The sequence below is a fragment of the Eurosta solidaginis genome, chromosome 2 (assembly GCF_040869045.1).
Source record: "Eurosta solidaginis isolate ZX-2024a chromosome 2, ASM4086904v1, whole genome shotgun sequence".
In the NCBI taxonomy this organism is placed as follows: Eukaryota; Metazoa; Arthropoda; class Insecta; order Diptera; family Tephritidae; genus Eurosta; species Eurosta solidaginis.
In genome coordinates, this window is record NC_090320.1 from 43,165,925 (window position 1) to 43,179,646 (window position 13,722).

Here is a 13,722-nt window from a genome sequence, read left to right on the forward strand (position 1 = left end):
GTCTGGAAATAACAGAAATTCCAATAGTCAGGGTTCAAATTCTAGAAATTCAGCCAATGTTCGTTCTTTAAATGCCGAAGCCCCTCAGGCGCGAACACTGAGGGAGCAGGAGCAATTCGACTAAATACTTCTCAATCAATATATTGTCTAAATTTAAATTTTTCCGATTTCGTCGAAGTCGCTTGTAGCGATTCTCATAAAATATGTTCCTTTCTAGTAGATTCACAGGCAGACATTTCACTAATAAAAATTTCCAGTTTGGCAAACGATGTAGAAGTAGACAATAGTAACGTAATAAATATAACAGGCGTAACAACAGACACGGTAACAACACTAGGAACAGTGAATACAAGTATAATCGCGTCAAATACATTTTTTCCTCTGACTCTTCATGTAGTCAATGACAACTTTAATATTCCTTCGGACGGTATAATAGGGAAAGTCTTGTAATTCCACCAAGATGCGAAGTTTTTCGTGTTTTTAGTTTGAAAAATTCGACAAGTCCAGTTTTTGTTGATTCTCAGGAACTTATTAACGGTGTTTTCACAGCAAAATGTATCGTTGATACAAAAAACCCAATAATAAAAGTTATCAATACCACCGACGAGGTCAAGTACGTAAAAGATTTCAATATTCAAACTGAAGACATTAAAAACTTTAACGTCTATCGCATAAATGATACACCTATCGATTCAAAACGCATAGAAGAGCTTAAATCAATTTTGGCAAAACAAATGCCTTCTTACGCTAAAAAGAAATTACTTGATTTATGTTTGAAATATTCTGATATTTTTGCATTAAAAACCGACGTAATGACGCTTAATAATTTCTACGAACAAAAACTTAGATTAACTGACAAAACCCCTGTCTATATTAAAAATTACCGTTTGCCATACACACAACGCGAAGAAATCAATAAACAAGTCGAAAACCTACTACAGAATGATTTAATCGAACCTAGTTTTTCAAACTATAACAGTCCTTTAATTTTGGTACCGAAAAAAGATCCAACGGGCAAAAAGTCGTATCGTATGTGCGTAGATTTCAGAGCAGTAAATAAAAAGCTTATAGCCGACAAATTTCCACTAGCACGCGTTGATGACATACTCGATAATCTTGGCAGAGCCAAGTACTTTTCAACTTTAGATCTTTTTTCTGGTTTTCACCAAATACCCCTTCACCCTAAATCTAGAGATGTAACTTCTTTCAGTACAGATCGAGGAGCTTTTCGTTGGAAAGTTTTACCTTTCGGGTTAAACATTGCACCAAACTCATTTTCTCGTATGATGTCAATAGCATTTTCAGGCATTTCGCCAAATCAGGCTTTTATGTATATTGACGACGTTATCGTCATTGGTTGTAGTGAGACACACCACCTTAAAAATTTAGAAAAAGTTTTCGAAACCTGTAGAAAGTTTAATTTAAAGCTGAATCCAAACAAATGCAATTTCCTTCGTTCCGAAGTAACTTTTCTAGGCCATAAATGCACCTCAAAAGGCTTGCTGCCAGATGATTCGAAAATAGACGCTATTAAAAGGTATCCTAAGCCAAAAGACAAAGATGCGGTTAGGCGATTTGTCGCATTTGCAAATTATTACAGGCGGTTTATACCGAATTTTGCGTCACTGGCAGCGCCTTTAAATCGTTTAAATAGGAAAAAAGTTGAATTTGTTTGGGACGAAGCGTGCGAAAACGCTTTCGAAAAACTAAAACAAGCATTAATGTCTCCTCAACTACTACAATACCCTGACTTCACAAAAGAATTTATAATTACAGTAGATGCTTCTAAGAGTGGGTGTGGCGCTATATTAAGCCAAAAGCATGGTGATAACGATTTACCAATTTGTTTCGCGTCAAAATCTTTTAATAAAGCAGAGCAGAAAAAAGCAATTATCGAATTAGAACTCCTAGCAATATATTTCGCTATAAAGCACTTTCGCCCATATGTTTACGGTACAAATTTCACAGTAAAATCTGATCATGGACCACTAGTTTACCTTTTTAACATGAAAGACCCTTTCTCTAAACTTGCTAGAATTCGATTAGAACTGTCAGAATATAAATTTACGATTGAATATATAAAAGGAAAATCTAACGTTGTGGCTGATGCTCTTTCACGCATTAGTATAGACGAAATAAAAGAATCTACAAAGCACGTTTTAGCAGTCCAAACGCGATCACAAACCAAACAAAAGGAATTACAAAATAAAGACGATAACTTTACTGATACTTTTTGCGTAACGCCTAAAGTACAAGTTTATGACAAATTCTCATACAATTTTTCAAAAAAGATACCGCGAATAAAGTCGACTATACAATTTAATAAGAATAATGAGATCTCCAATATACAAATTTATGCGCATTTAAAACATAAACAATTAAATTTACTTAATTTTGTATATGCTAACGGAAAAACAAATTTAGATGAGTTATTTTCGAGGCTTGAAAAAGCAGCCGGCAGTCACAATATTAAGCAGTTAGAATGGCCAAAGAATGATATATTTTTCAAAGAATTTTCGATTACAAATTTTAAAATTAGCGGTAATAAAATTTTAAAATCATTACAAATAATACTAACAGACCCTGTAGAAACTGTAACAGAAAGAGAGCAGAAACAAAAACTTATGACAATTTATCATGAGGACCCTTTGTTAGGAGGTCATTGCGGTACAAAACGATTATATTCCAAATTAAGAACAAAATACTATTGGAAAAATATGACTCGTGACATAGCTAAATTTGTCAAAAATTGCAATAAATGCCTTTTAAATAAAACAAAACCCAAAACAAAGGAAAATCTTGTTTTGACTCCGACCCCCTGCAAACCCTTTGACATAGTAATTGTCGATACAATAGGTCCACTTCCGGAATCCAAATATGGTAACAAGTTCGCTGTTACTATGATTTGTGACTTTTCTAAATACCTGATAACAGTAGCCGTACCAGATAAATCAGCAAAAACTATTGCTTGCGCTATTTTTGAAACCTTTATATTAACATATGGTACAATGAAAGCTATTAGATCCGATTTAGGAACGGAATATAAAAACGAATTATTCTCTGAATTGACAAAACTTTTAAAGATTGATCATGATTTCTCAACAGCCTACCATCACGAAACTGTTGGTACTGTTGAAAGAAATCATAGAGTCTTTAACGAATACTTGCGTGCATATCTAAATGAAACGTATTCAGATTGGGATACATATTTAAAATACTTTACATTTTTACACAATACTACAAGTAGTTCGGTTTTTGATAATAAATTTGCTCCCTTTGAATTAATATTTGGCAGAAAAACTACAATGCCACATGAATTGCAAAAAGAGCAAATTGATCCGATCTATAACGTAGAAAATTACGCAAAAGAGCTTAAGTTTAGAATGCAAAAATCGCATAAAATGGCAAAAAATTTGATTATTAAGCATAAGATTAGAAATAAAGATTTATACGATAAAACTGCTAAGCCTTTAGAAATTAAAATTAATGATAGAGTTTTAGTAGAAACAGAACCTAGAAATAAACATAAAAATATATATCAAGGTCCCTACATAGTAAAAAATATTGATGGACCAAATATAACAATTTGTGAGATAAGTAATCAAAACGAAAAAATTGTACATAAAAATAGAGTACAAAAAATTAATTAAATTTAGCCTGTACTTATGTCTATATAAGTTACTAAATAATCCTTAGATATAAATATACAAATATATTTTAAGAATCCGCCAATGAAGGCTAAAGGAAACAATTTTATGAAAATGTAAAAATAAATTTACTAACGTAGATCCTACAATAAGAATAAAAAACCGGTTCATTTTAAAACAAAATTTCTATTAATTATAAACCTCTGAACATTAACTTTTTGCATATTCAATTTTCTTGATAGTTTAAATTTTTCATTATATTTACAAAAGTTGCACTGTTCTGAATGAATGTAGCCCGGGTTAACACCGTTCATTCAAAACATTACAACAAATTACTAAAGCCCAAAGAAGAATGTGGCAAGATTAATTACTTAATCTTACCAAATTCTTCTTTTCTAAAGGGGAAGATGTAGTGCCAAAGTAAAATACATTAAAATAAATTGTAGATGACAACCCTTTTTGGAAATGTCCAAGATGCAACCATACATCAGATGCACTTGGCATCACTAAAATTGTTAGAGTCGAGCAATTGGAGAGTTTCTGATTGGTTGAAACTGCCGTTGCTCGACGCCATGATTATTTTCGTTGCTAAGCAATGTAAAGAAAAACTGCATAGCTAGAGAGTTGCGTTAGCGGCAGTTTTGAGTTTTAAATGAACCGGCACCCAATCAAGACGCGCACTTCAAAGTCATAAGAAAAATAAAAACTATACAAGAACAAAAAAGTACAGTGACAAATTGTAGTGGTACAAATAAGAAACTAAAAAGTGTTATTAACCAAATTTCAAATAAAAGAAAAACAATACACTAAAACCCAAACGAATTCATTTATTATAAAAAACAGAAACAGAAGGACAAAAAAGGAATATATAAAAGTAAGTGCGTGGGTGGTGTGCGAGCGCATTAGTGCGCTAGTTAGTTTTCCAAAGATCCACATGGATCTTTTACACCAAAGTTAATAGACTCTGTGTGCAAAGCACGCTGGGTGTAAAAATATTGACCTTGAGTAGCTTTAACTTAAATTTAGATGAATTTTTGTTATGTGAAATTCCTGGAATCTTATTTTTTATTTACACGACTCAATTGGGTATAAATAGCGCCCACAAAATTAGTCTCGGTGTACTTTATACTTAAAAAGTGACAGAAAATGTTTTAAAATAAAAAATGAATCTACGAAAAAATTTCGCGCTGATTTTTGGCATTTTAAGCTATACGAATGCGGTATATCGCATTATAAACGGCGAAAATATAGAAATAAAGCAAAGCGCACATACAGTGGCAATATTTCATAATGGAAACTATATATGCGCTGGTTCCATAGTCAGTCTTAAATCGGTGGTTACAGTTGCGTTTTGCGTAAATGGTATAAATAAGATTGATCTCCTCGTTATAGCTGGTGCAACAAAAATATACGAACAAATAGGGCAACCACATTGTGTGGGGGAAGTAATACCTCATCCTCATTATGATCCAGACACAGGTTTGATGGATATAGCTGTTGTTAAAGTTTTTTTACCCTTTGACCTAAATGAAGTACAAATAATAGAACTTTGCGATGAGCAATTATTACCGGGAAAATTTATGGAAATTAGTGGATGGGGTTCGTGTGATGTAAACGATGAAACTCCTTCTCCTCGTCTCAAATCTGCGCTCGTGAAAATAATAGCATATTGGAATGAAGAAGCATTCATGTTTGCTGAAGGGTTTAGAGGAGATATATATTTGAGAGATACTGGAGCAGCAGGCGTTCATAATAATCGACTTTGTGCGGTGGCACAACATATCATGGACAATTCTCCGAATATATATATAGATGTAACAAATCCAAGAGTTCGAGACTTTATAACATCCAGGATGTAACTGAAGGGTGTTGTTATTAATTGAGTGTTGAGTGGAATATCACCCTAACTCGACTAAACGCAGAATTTGGAAACATTTTGAGATAGGGCGTTTTCGAAACAGCAGTTGAGATACGGTGATATTCCGATCAGCAGTCGAAATGATAATATTTTTTCCTTGTATAATGTACCAATAAATAGTTATAATTGTGAGTAAATAAATATTTTTTATTGTATGCAATGAAAGTGTGAGGCATGTAAATGAATTAAGTTGTGAGACCAAACTTTGAAAGTTCACTCGTGTATGAATAGATCATGAGATGAAAACAAAATTTCGGAATGACTACTTTAAGGCCCTCGCAAACCCTGTGTAAAACATCTGACCAAACTAATTCTATGGAAGTCAATATAATCAGTTATTAAAGCCATCATTGAATAACGCCTTAGTCATAACGATCTATAAATATTTGCGTTGGCGAATTTATCCATATTTTGGCGATTATATTTCTCTTTTTGAAATTTTTCGTATTTTTATAAAGTTATAACATTTTTTAGGTTAAGACACCAATAAGCGATGCCAATATAGATTTATCTATGATTAAGTGAAAATATGGTTACCAAGTGGTCGTTATGAATATTACAAGTTTTTCAGGGCCTTTAATGAGGCGATATTTTACCAAAATAGGATTTTACTTTCCAATAGGTGTCGATGGATGTCGACTGATCGAGCTGTTTGGAAAACCCTCGGAAAGCCGTGCCACTATTAAAAAAAATACTTGCCGCGTTTTACCTCCAAGAAAATTGAAGCCTAAACTTCGCTTCCAATTCGCGTTGTGCTTCTTTTGGAACCTACATGTATAATGCCGACAGTGGTGTTGGCAAAACCACTGCTTAGGGCGCAGAAGAACTTGTTTTCCGATTGAAACAACTTTTTTCTAAGTTGTTGATGTTGCTTTGCGAGGGACTTTAACGAATTTCGAAATTGATTTCTTTTCCAATTTTCGCTTGTGTTTTGCTCCCACAGAAGTCGCTCTAATGGAAACTAAGCATAAAACCGCTAATGATGATGGTGTGGTTGATGCGCTGTTGTTATGCTGGAGGCACCTCTCTGAAGTTGGCAAGACAACTTTTGCGCGGAAAAAAATTAACTATTGGGTAAATTTCCGTGATTTTGCTGTAATTTATCCATGAAACAAAAAAATTTGCCGCGAATATATTTTAGAAAATATCGAGTGGCACCACCTTAGCTAGGAAAATAATTCTTGCACACGAATTTGCCGTAGATAAGTGGCATATTTTATAAATTCGAAAAAAAGATTTACTTTTTTTATGGTGCACCGCCAACTTTACGTGGCGATGGATCGGCTGCATGTTAAATTGCAGGAAGATTACATCACAATGGGCATTGTACGAGGCCACGAAATCAGTGGACAGGGGCACGCCGCAGGGAGGGGGCTATCACCTCAGCTGTGGACACTGCTCATCAACCAACTGCTCAGGCGATTCGATGAGGGACCCGTTAAACTTACGGCTTACGCAGATGACGTTGCAATTGTCAATAAATGGAAAGTGCCCAATTAGAGGGGGTATAAAAAAATAAATGTAAGGCGCGATAACTTCCGAAGAGATTTTAGGCCGAGCTTTTCTTCAAATTTGCGTCGTGCTCCTTTTTAATTTTTCCTACAAATTGGCGGGACGGGACCTACTTGTTTTTTGCCGACTCCGAACGGCATCTCCGAGGCAGATGAGTTTTCACTGAGAGCTTTTCATGACAGAAATACACTCGGAGTGCTTGCCAAACACTGCCGAAGGGCGACCCCGCTTAGAAAAATTTTCTTCTAATTGAAAAACCTTAATTCTAAAATTTTGATGTTGCTTTGCCCGGGGTGTGAACGCAGGGCATTCGGTGTGTTAGGCGGAGCACGCTACCATCACACCACGGTGGCCGCCAATTAGAGGGGGTATGCAGACTATAAATGCTTAGCATTACGGGAGCCCTGAAAACAACCCCGACGGCTGCGCTGTATGCCATTCCGCACATTCCTCCTGTATACCTGGCAAAGAACATAGCTTTAACAACTGCAAACAGTCTCGGTGCCTCGGGGCAGCTTGAGCGCCCACCATACGGCCACAGTAGCATAGCGTCATCAATCACAAGACAAACAGACTACCTGATTCCCTATCTGCGCTTCGAGGGAGATCTTAATCGGATAATCGGGACAGGGAGAAGCATACATCTATATTGCGTCCCAGGAGGAAACAATCGAGCACGTTCTGTGCTCGTGCCATGCGCTAGCCAGGCTAAGACTCCAGCTATTAGGAGTGATACAGCTGTCAGATCTAAAAGCAGCAATTGGCTTAAGTCCTATGACGCTTCTTGTATTTGCCAAGGGGACGGAGTTATTTTATAACATAGGTCCTGTTTTTATAGGCTTTTTCAGTTTGGTCGTTAAAACAAACTTCTGCTAACACTACGGACTCATTCAGTCTATGTGAGGTCCTCATGGACCGGCCAGTTCAACCCAACCTAACCTAATGGGCCCACTGAAGGGACTCTGCGAAGGTTCAATACACTTTTTGTCAAGAAGCTCGTCCACATTTTCGTTAATGATACTTTGCATTGCAAGACTTCGAGTGAATTGGTTGATCATCTTTCATAACAATTTTGTGTGTTGTAATATTCGATGTTCCATGTATTTCTTCAAATTTCTTTAATCCTTGTTGCAATAATTCTTAACCAAAACCTCTTCTGAAATTTCTTTTGACAATGTACACTGAATACGCTATGTTGGTTTACTCATTATATCAAATGCTGTAAGTTGAAATTTTGCATTCCCAAAACTTATGTTAGCTTTCATTCTTTTAAAAAAGTCCATTCCAAGTTTGTTGTCATCTACAACCGAGAATCCATATCGAACAATTGAAAATTTGATAACATTTCATTACAGCGCAAGACCACTTCTAAAACAAATTTAATTTGCTCTGTAAAACCATTATTCATTCAAATTTTAATATGCGCTGGCTTAACTTTGTGATTTACATTAAAACTATTAACAAACCGTTGATTGATAAAACTACGCGCAGATCCTGTATCAAGTGTAGTTCAATTTTAACGTGTTCAAGTTGAATAACGGCTATGGTTTTATTATTTTTATAGTGGAGAGTACCTACTGATGTGTTTGATCTCCACAACGATGGCACACGTTCCGTAAAAATATTGGTTGTTGTAAAGTACTTTGAGGGTGTCTCAGATGGTTTGATTGACTACTTTTAACAGCGCGTCTAATTATTTCTTCAAAGTCTTCTGCAAAAGATCTAAGTTGCGTAAGTGAATTGAAATCAGCTTTCTTGATGTAAAGTTGGTAATCAGGCTTACAATTGTTGTAGGTCCGTTCCTATTTACGATCATCAGGAACGTTTGCATGCCTCATCAAGTCGCATAAACTTAAAACAATCCTTCAGAGCTTCATTTGGTTTTTGAAGATGAATCCTAATTTTCAAAGTAACGTGTTGGAAGAAAGAATTTCAGGCAATCGTCCTTGAAATCATGCCAAAATAACCAATTTCATTTGTAATTGCGATACCAGAGCAAACCCTTAGAGGAAGTGTGCAATACTTTCACAAAATATACTTGTTCACCTGTTTATTGAAATATTTTTAGATATCAAATATACTTTTGTTGAAATGTAAATGAATTTTGAAAAGAAAATGATATAGTTTTTAGTTGTTGAGTTTGATTAAAAGCGAGCAAGAAGACTGAAATTACTCCAGATTTTAATTTCTTTACACATATCTTGATTAGATATAACGCCTTCTTCCGACGTAGGTGTGTTTTTTTTTATTTCGGAATTATATTCCTTTTCTTCGCTATCCAAATAAAATTCCATTTCGGATATCAATCCGAATGCATCAAATACCATTTCCTCTGGAACAAATGTAAGAGGTAATAAATATTTCAATTTCATCGAAAATTGCATAATTTTTATAAAATTTCAAAAGTCAAAATTCAAAAAGTAATCAAAGGACAAAAAAACATTTAATTTTGCGCGACAAGAAATAGAAATAAGTTTTGAATGCTTGTGAAAGTATACAAAACTTAAGTGAAATTCGATTTATAATCTTACAAAAATCTAAAATAGAATACGCGATTAATCGAAGTATTCTAATATTTTTAAGATCAATAGTGAATACCCCCAAATCATAGAACCTTAGACGTTTGCAAGGCGCGTCATCACATAACTGTTGGCTTATTATCCGAGGCTTGTTTTGTCTCCTGGAGCGTGGTTTTACGTGACGGGTACGAAGCCCAGCATATAACCCTCTCAGCGGAGATGCTAATATTACTATACACGTTTGTAAAGCGATCCGCTTGATCAAAGGCCGATGCCCACTTGCAGTCGCACATGATGTGGGTCGGACTCTGCCGTAAAATCCCCCAGCTAGCCCTTAAATCCATTATGTCGGAGTGGCCTAGCCAGGTCGTCGATTCCTCACATTAGCTCACTATTAAACATGTGTTCAGTCACTTCTCAGAGGATACTTGGATTCAAGTGGCCGGAAGAAGTGAGCTGTTTGAATCGCATGTAAAAGAATTGCTTTGGCCACTCCCTAGGGAATGGTGGCCAGAAGCTTTCCCCACTTTCGTGAACTTCTACACACGACTCTAACTATTGCAAGTTTTATACTGATTAGGTACTTATCTACTAAAGCTTTAAATTATTCCCGTTTTCTTTGCTTCGTAAAAGCAACCCGTTCTGATTCGGACACATCTTCACTCTACACCTACGGTTCCAAAATGGACTGCGATATGGGAGCGAGTGGCTTCTGTGAGCAACTTAAGGTGTCGCTGTCAGTCCGTCTTCCCAATTTTTCTAGTTTATTCCAAGAGGAAGTTCTAAGTATAGCGAGGTTATCTACGCTCCTCTCGGAGGACTCGGTAGTAAGGCACGAGGTGTGGTTTTACTCAGCTAGCTAAGCAGCGCTCATGGCGCTTAACTCCCAAATCACTTCGTCTAAGGCCGTCAGTAGCTCCAAAAGGTCGCTTCAAGCCGAAGCTAACTTCGCAAACATAACCCTGTTCACACAGGAACATCGAGGGACACGAGAAGGCAGAAGAACTTGCAAGGGCAGGGGCACTGCCTGAAAGCAGTCGAGATGCATCATTTACTTACATCAATCACAACAAACATACATAGCAGATTCAAGGAATTAGCAGTCTCCAACTGATAATCCTCAGACAATTGAAAGATAACTAAAGAAACTCGCCGAATTACAATAGGAGAACAGACGACCTACTTTCTTACTTCCTTCTGGTTCCGATAGAAACACTTCTTAGCCGGAGATCCATCTTTCAGTCGCATAACATGGCCTAGCCAGCATAGCCGCTGCGTTTTAACTAGCTGGACTATGTTGATGTCTGCGTAAACCACGTACAGCTCACCATTAAATCTTCTTCGGTACTCACCATCGACAACGCGTAGAGGTCCATAAATCTTTCGAAAAACTTTTCTCCCGAACACTCCCATATCTGCTTCATCTGATGTTGTCATCGTCCATGCTTCTGCACCATATAGCAGGACGGGTACGATAAGTGACTTTTAGAGCATTATTTTCGTTTTCCGAGGGAAGACTTTACTTTTCAGTTGCCTTCCTGGTCCAAAGTAGCATTTATTGGCAAGAGTGATTCTTCGCGGGATTTCAGAGCTGATATTGTTGTTAGTGTTAATGCTGGTTCCCAAATAAACGAAGTCCATTACTATTTCGAAATTATCGCTGCCAACAGTAGCATGGTTGCCAAGGCGCATATGAGCTTTGCTCGAGGACAGCAGGTACTTCGTTTTGTCCTCATTCACCACCAAACCCATCTTTACCGCTCCTTTTTCCAGTTTGGAATAAGCACAACTAACGGCGAGGGTGTTCAGGCCGATGATATCAATGTCATCAGCAAACACCAGCAATACGACCTACTGCACAGGATAAAAAAGAAGTGTGTAAGATCACTATCAAAAAATTACTCCTATTTATTGTCCCGTCCGAACCTCATCATATATGGTCATATAAATGTACAGTAGTAACTCGATTCTTGAACGTAATGGAAACCGGGCTCGGTGCAAGTTTTGAGGTTGTCGCAAGTACCAAGTTTTTTTCTTATAAAATGAAAGGTAACTTTATTAAAGAATTTGGTTGGAAAATAAGCTTATTAATTTTAAAATGTATTTTAATTTTTAACGCTTAAGTTCAATTCGTTCATATATGTACATAAATATAGAAATGCTCACATACTTTATGTGAAACTAAAAAATTTTTAAATTTTTGTTTGTTTTGTGCAAGCTCGCTTGTTCAGTATTACGCTGCTTCTAAGTCTCAGGAGCGTCATAATATCGCCTAAAGAGGCGTTATTTTGATCAGCCCATTCCAAGCAAATATTGTAACTTTCTTCGTATTTACTACCACGTTGCTTGTTTCTTCACCATCGGTATTATCACAATTGATCAAGAAATTTTCATTTTGTTCAAAAGACTTCAAAGAGGTATGACATCTTCACTATCCCATTCGGATGTTACCTCAACAAATTTTTGAAATGATGAGTGAATTTAAGATACATTAACATCATTCCAGGCGTTAGCTAAAAAGCATATTGCGTTTTTATATTATAAGCTTTTATTTAGTTTCACTTTTGTTGTATGTAATGGAATCTTGCAAGTTAACTTCCCGGTGTCCGATTGAGCTGAAATTTTGCACACATGTATAACTCCGATAGGGAGAAGTGAAAAAACTCACAAGGAATTTTTATTTAGAATAACAGGAATGGGAGAAGGGAAAAAACTCGCACGGAATTTTTGTTTAGAATTGGGCTGCTTAAATTAAATCAAGAATGGAAAATCTTGGAAAATTTGAGCAGATGTGGCAATTTCGCGCGTCCGTTGAACGAAATATTGACAATCTATTCATCATCATTAGGAAATTAGCGACATTCCATCAACTTAGCAGCACTTTAGCAATACTACTGTTATTATTTGGCCGCTCAAACACACCCATATTAATTGTGCATTAAATCTAAAATATACAACTCAAAAATGACTCCGGTTGTTATGTCCGCAGCATTTATTTGGTGCAAATACACCATAATAATTTACACGGCCAAAGCCATAATAATTTGCACGGGTCATCAATTCTTTCTCTGATTCAAAAGCTGAACTACCAGCGCTACCGTCATCAGCTCAGTGTCATCATTGCCAGTAGCGCCAATAACACCAAACTCGTGCCTGGCACACAAAAGTCGTTTCACTCAATAGCGCAAGTGAAATGTACTACGCACTCACTACTAAGTAGCGTCAAAAATTCGTTTGGAGTCATTTCGTCAATGAGCTACCATTGAGCTGGCACCGCATTGGCGCTGGCGCCATGCAATTTACATCACTAAAATTGCGCGAATGCCCAGGCTCATGACTTTGTTAATCCAGATGGTGAAAACGAAGACTCAAAGGAATGCAACCTTGCAAACAACAGCCGTCATTTTCAAAGTGTAAAAATTCTGTGATACAACGAACGCTAACGCGGTTAGGCTGTTATCGGTAAGTGTTGCATACTTTTCTGTGCACTTGATTTTGTTTTACAGATTTTTGGCGATGGAGTTTTAGCTAAGCGAAAGTTGGAATATTAGCCGTTTTTTATACACGCGTATACGTTTACGTTTGCGCTGGAAAAAAACGCCTATCCTCGCTTAGATAATGCTTAGGAGACCCATCTAGCGGCAGTGGTTAAACAACTAGCTACAGCTACAGGGTGTACCGAAAAGCGGAGACACGATCCTCTGTTGTATGCCTGTGTATAACATATAGCTAAATCAGTTGCGATGAATTCTGGACACACATAGAATACATAGAATTAGTGTGGAGGGTGAAACAAAAACACATATTTCAGTTACATCTGAGTATAATGCGTATTGAAATTTAGTAGTACACATTTTATACGCAGCAACTTGAGAGGTGTATTTAAAGTTTGACGCTTAGCAGTCCATATAAAGTATAAGCTTATAGACGTTTACGTGTAAAAAAACACGGCTATTATTTTAAAACAGATTTAACCCACAGAGCAGAAATCTGCAATAAGTAGTTGTAAACTGAACGCGACATAGGCAAAGTCACAATAAAATATGATTTTAAGTTAGTTAACACTGTTTGACACAACTTTATATGTGCTCTCTGTCAAAAATGCTTCAACTAACTTAGTCACATT

General features: G+C 36.4%; 1 protein-coding gene across 2 annotated transcripts in view; it reads left to right on the forward strand.

Annotated features, from left to right (window-relative positions):
* The first annotated feature begins 729 nt into the window (after positions 1 to 729).
* The window catches only part of stai (stathmin), a 547,461-nt gene continuing 534,468 nt past the window's right edge, over positions 730 to 13,722 (forward strand). For both annotated transcript variants that reach the window (XR_010949437.1, XR_010949438.1), the window contains exon 1: positions 730 to 4,521. The gene's annotated coding sequence lies outside the window, so the exon portion shown is untranslated. The remainder of the gene's footprint in view (positions 4,522 to 13,722) is intronic.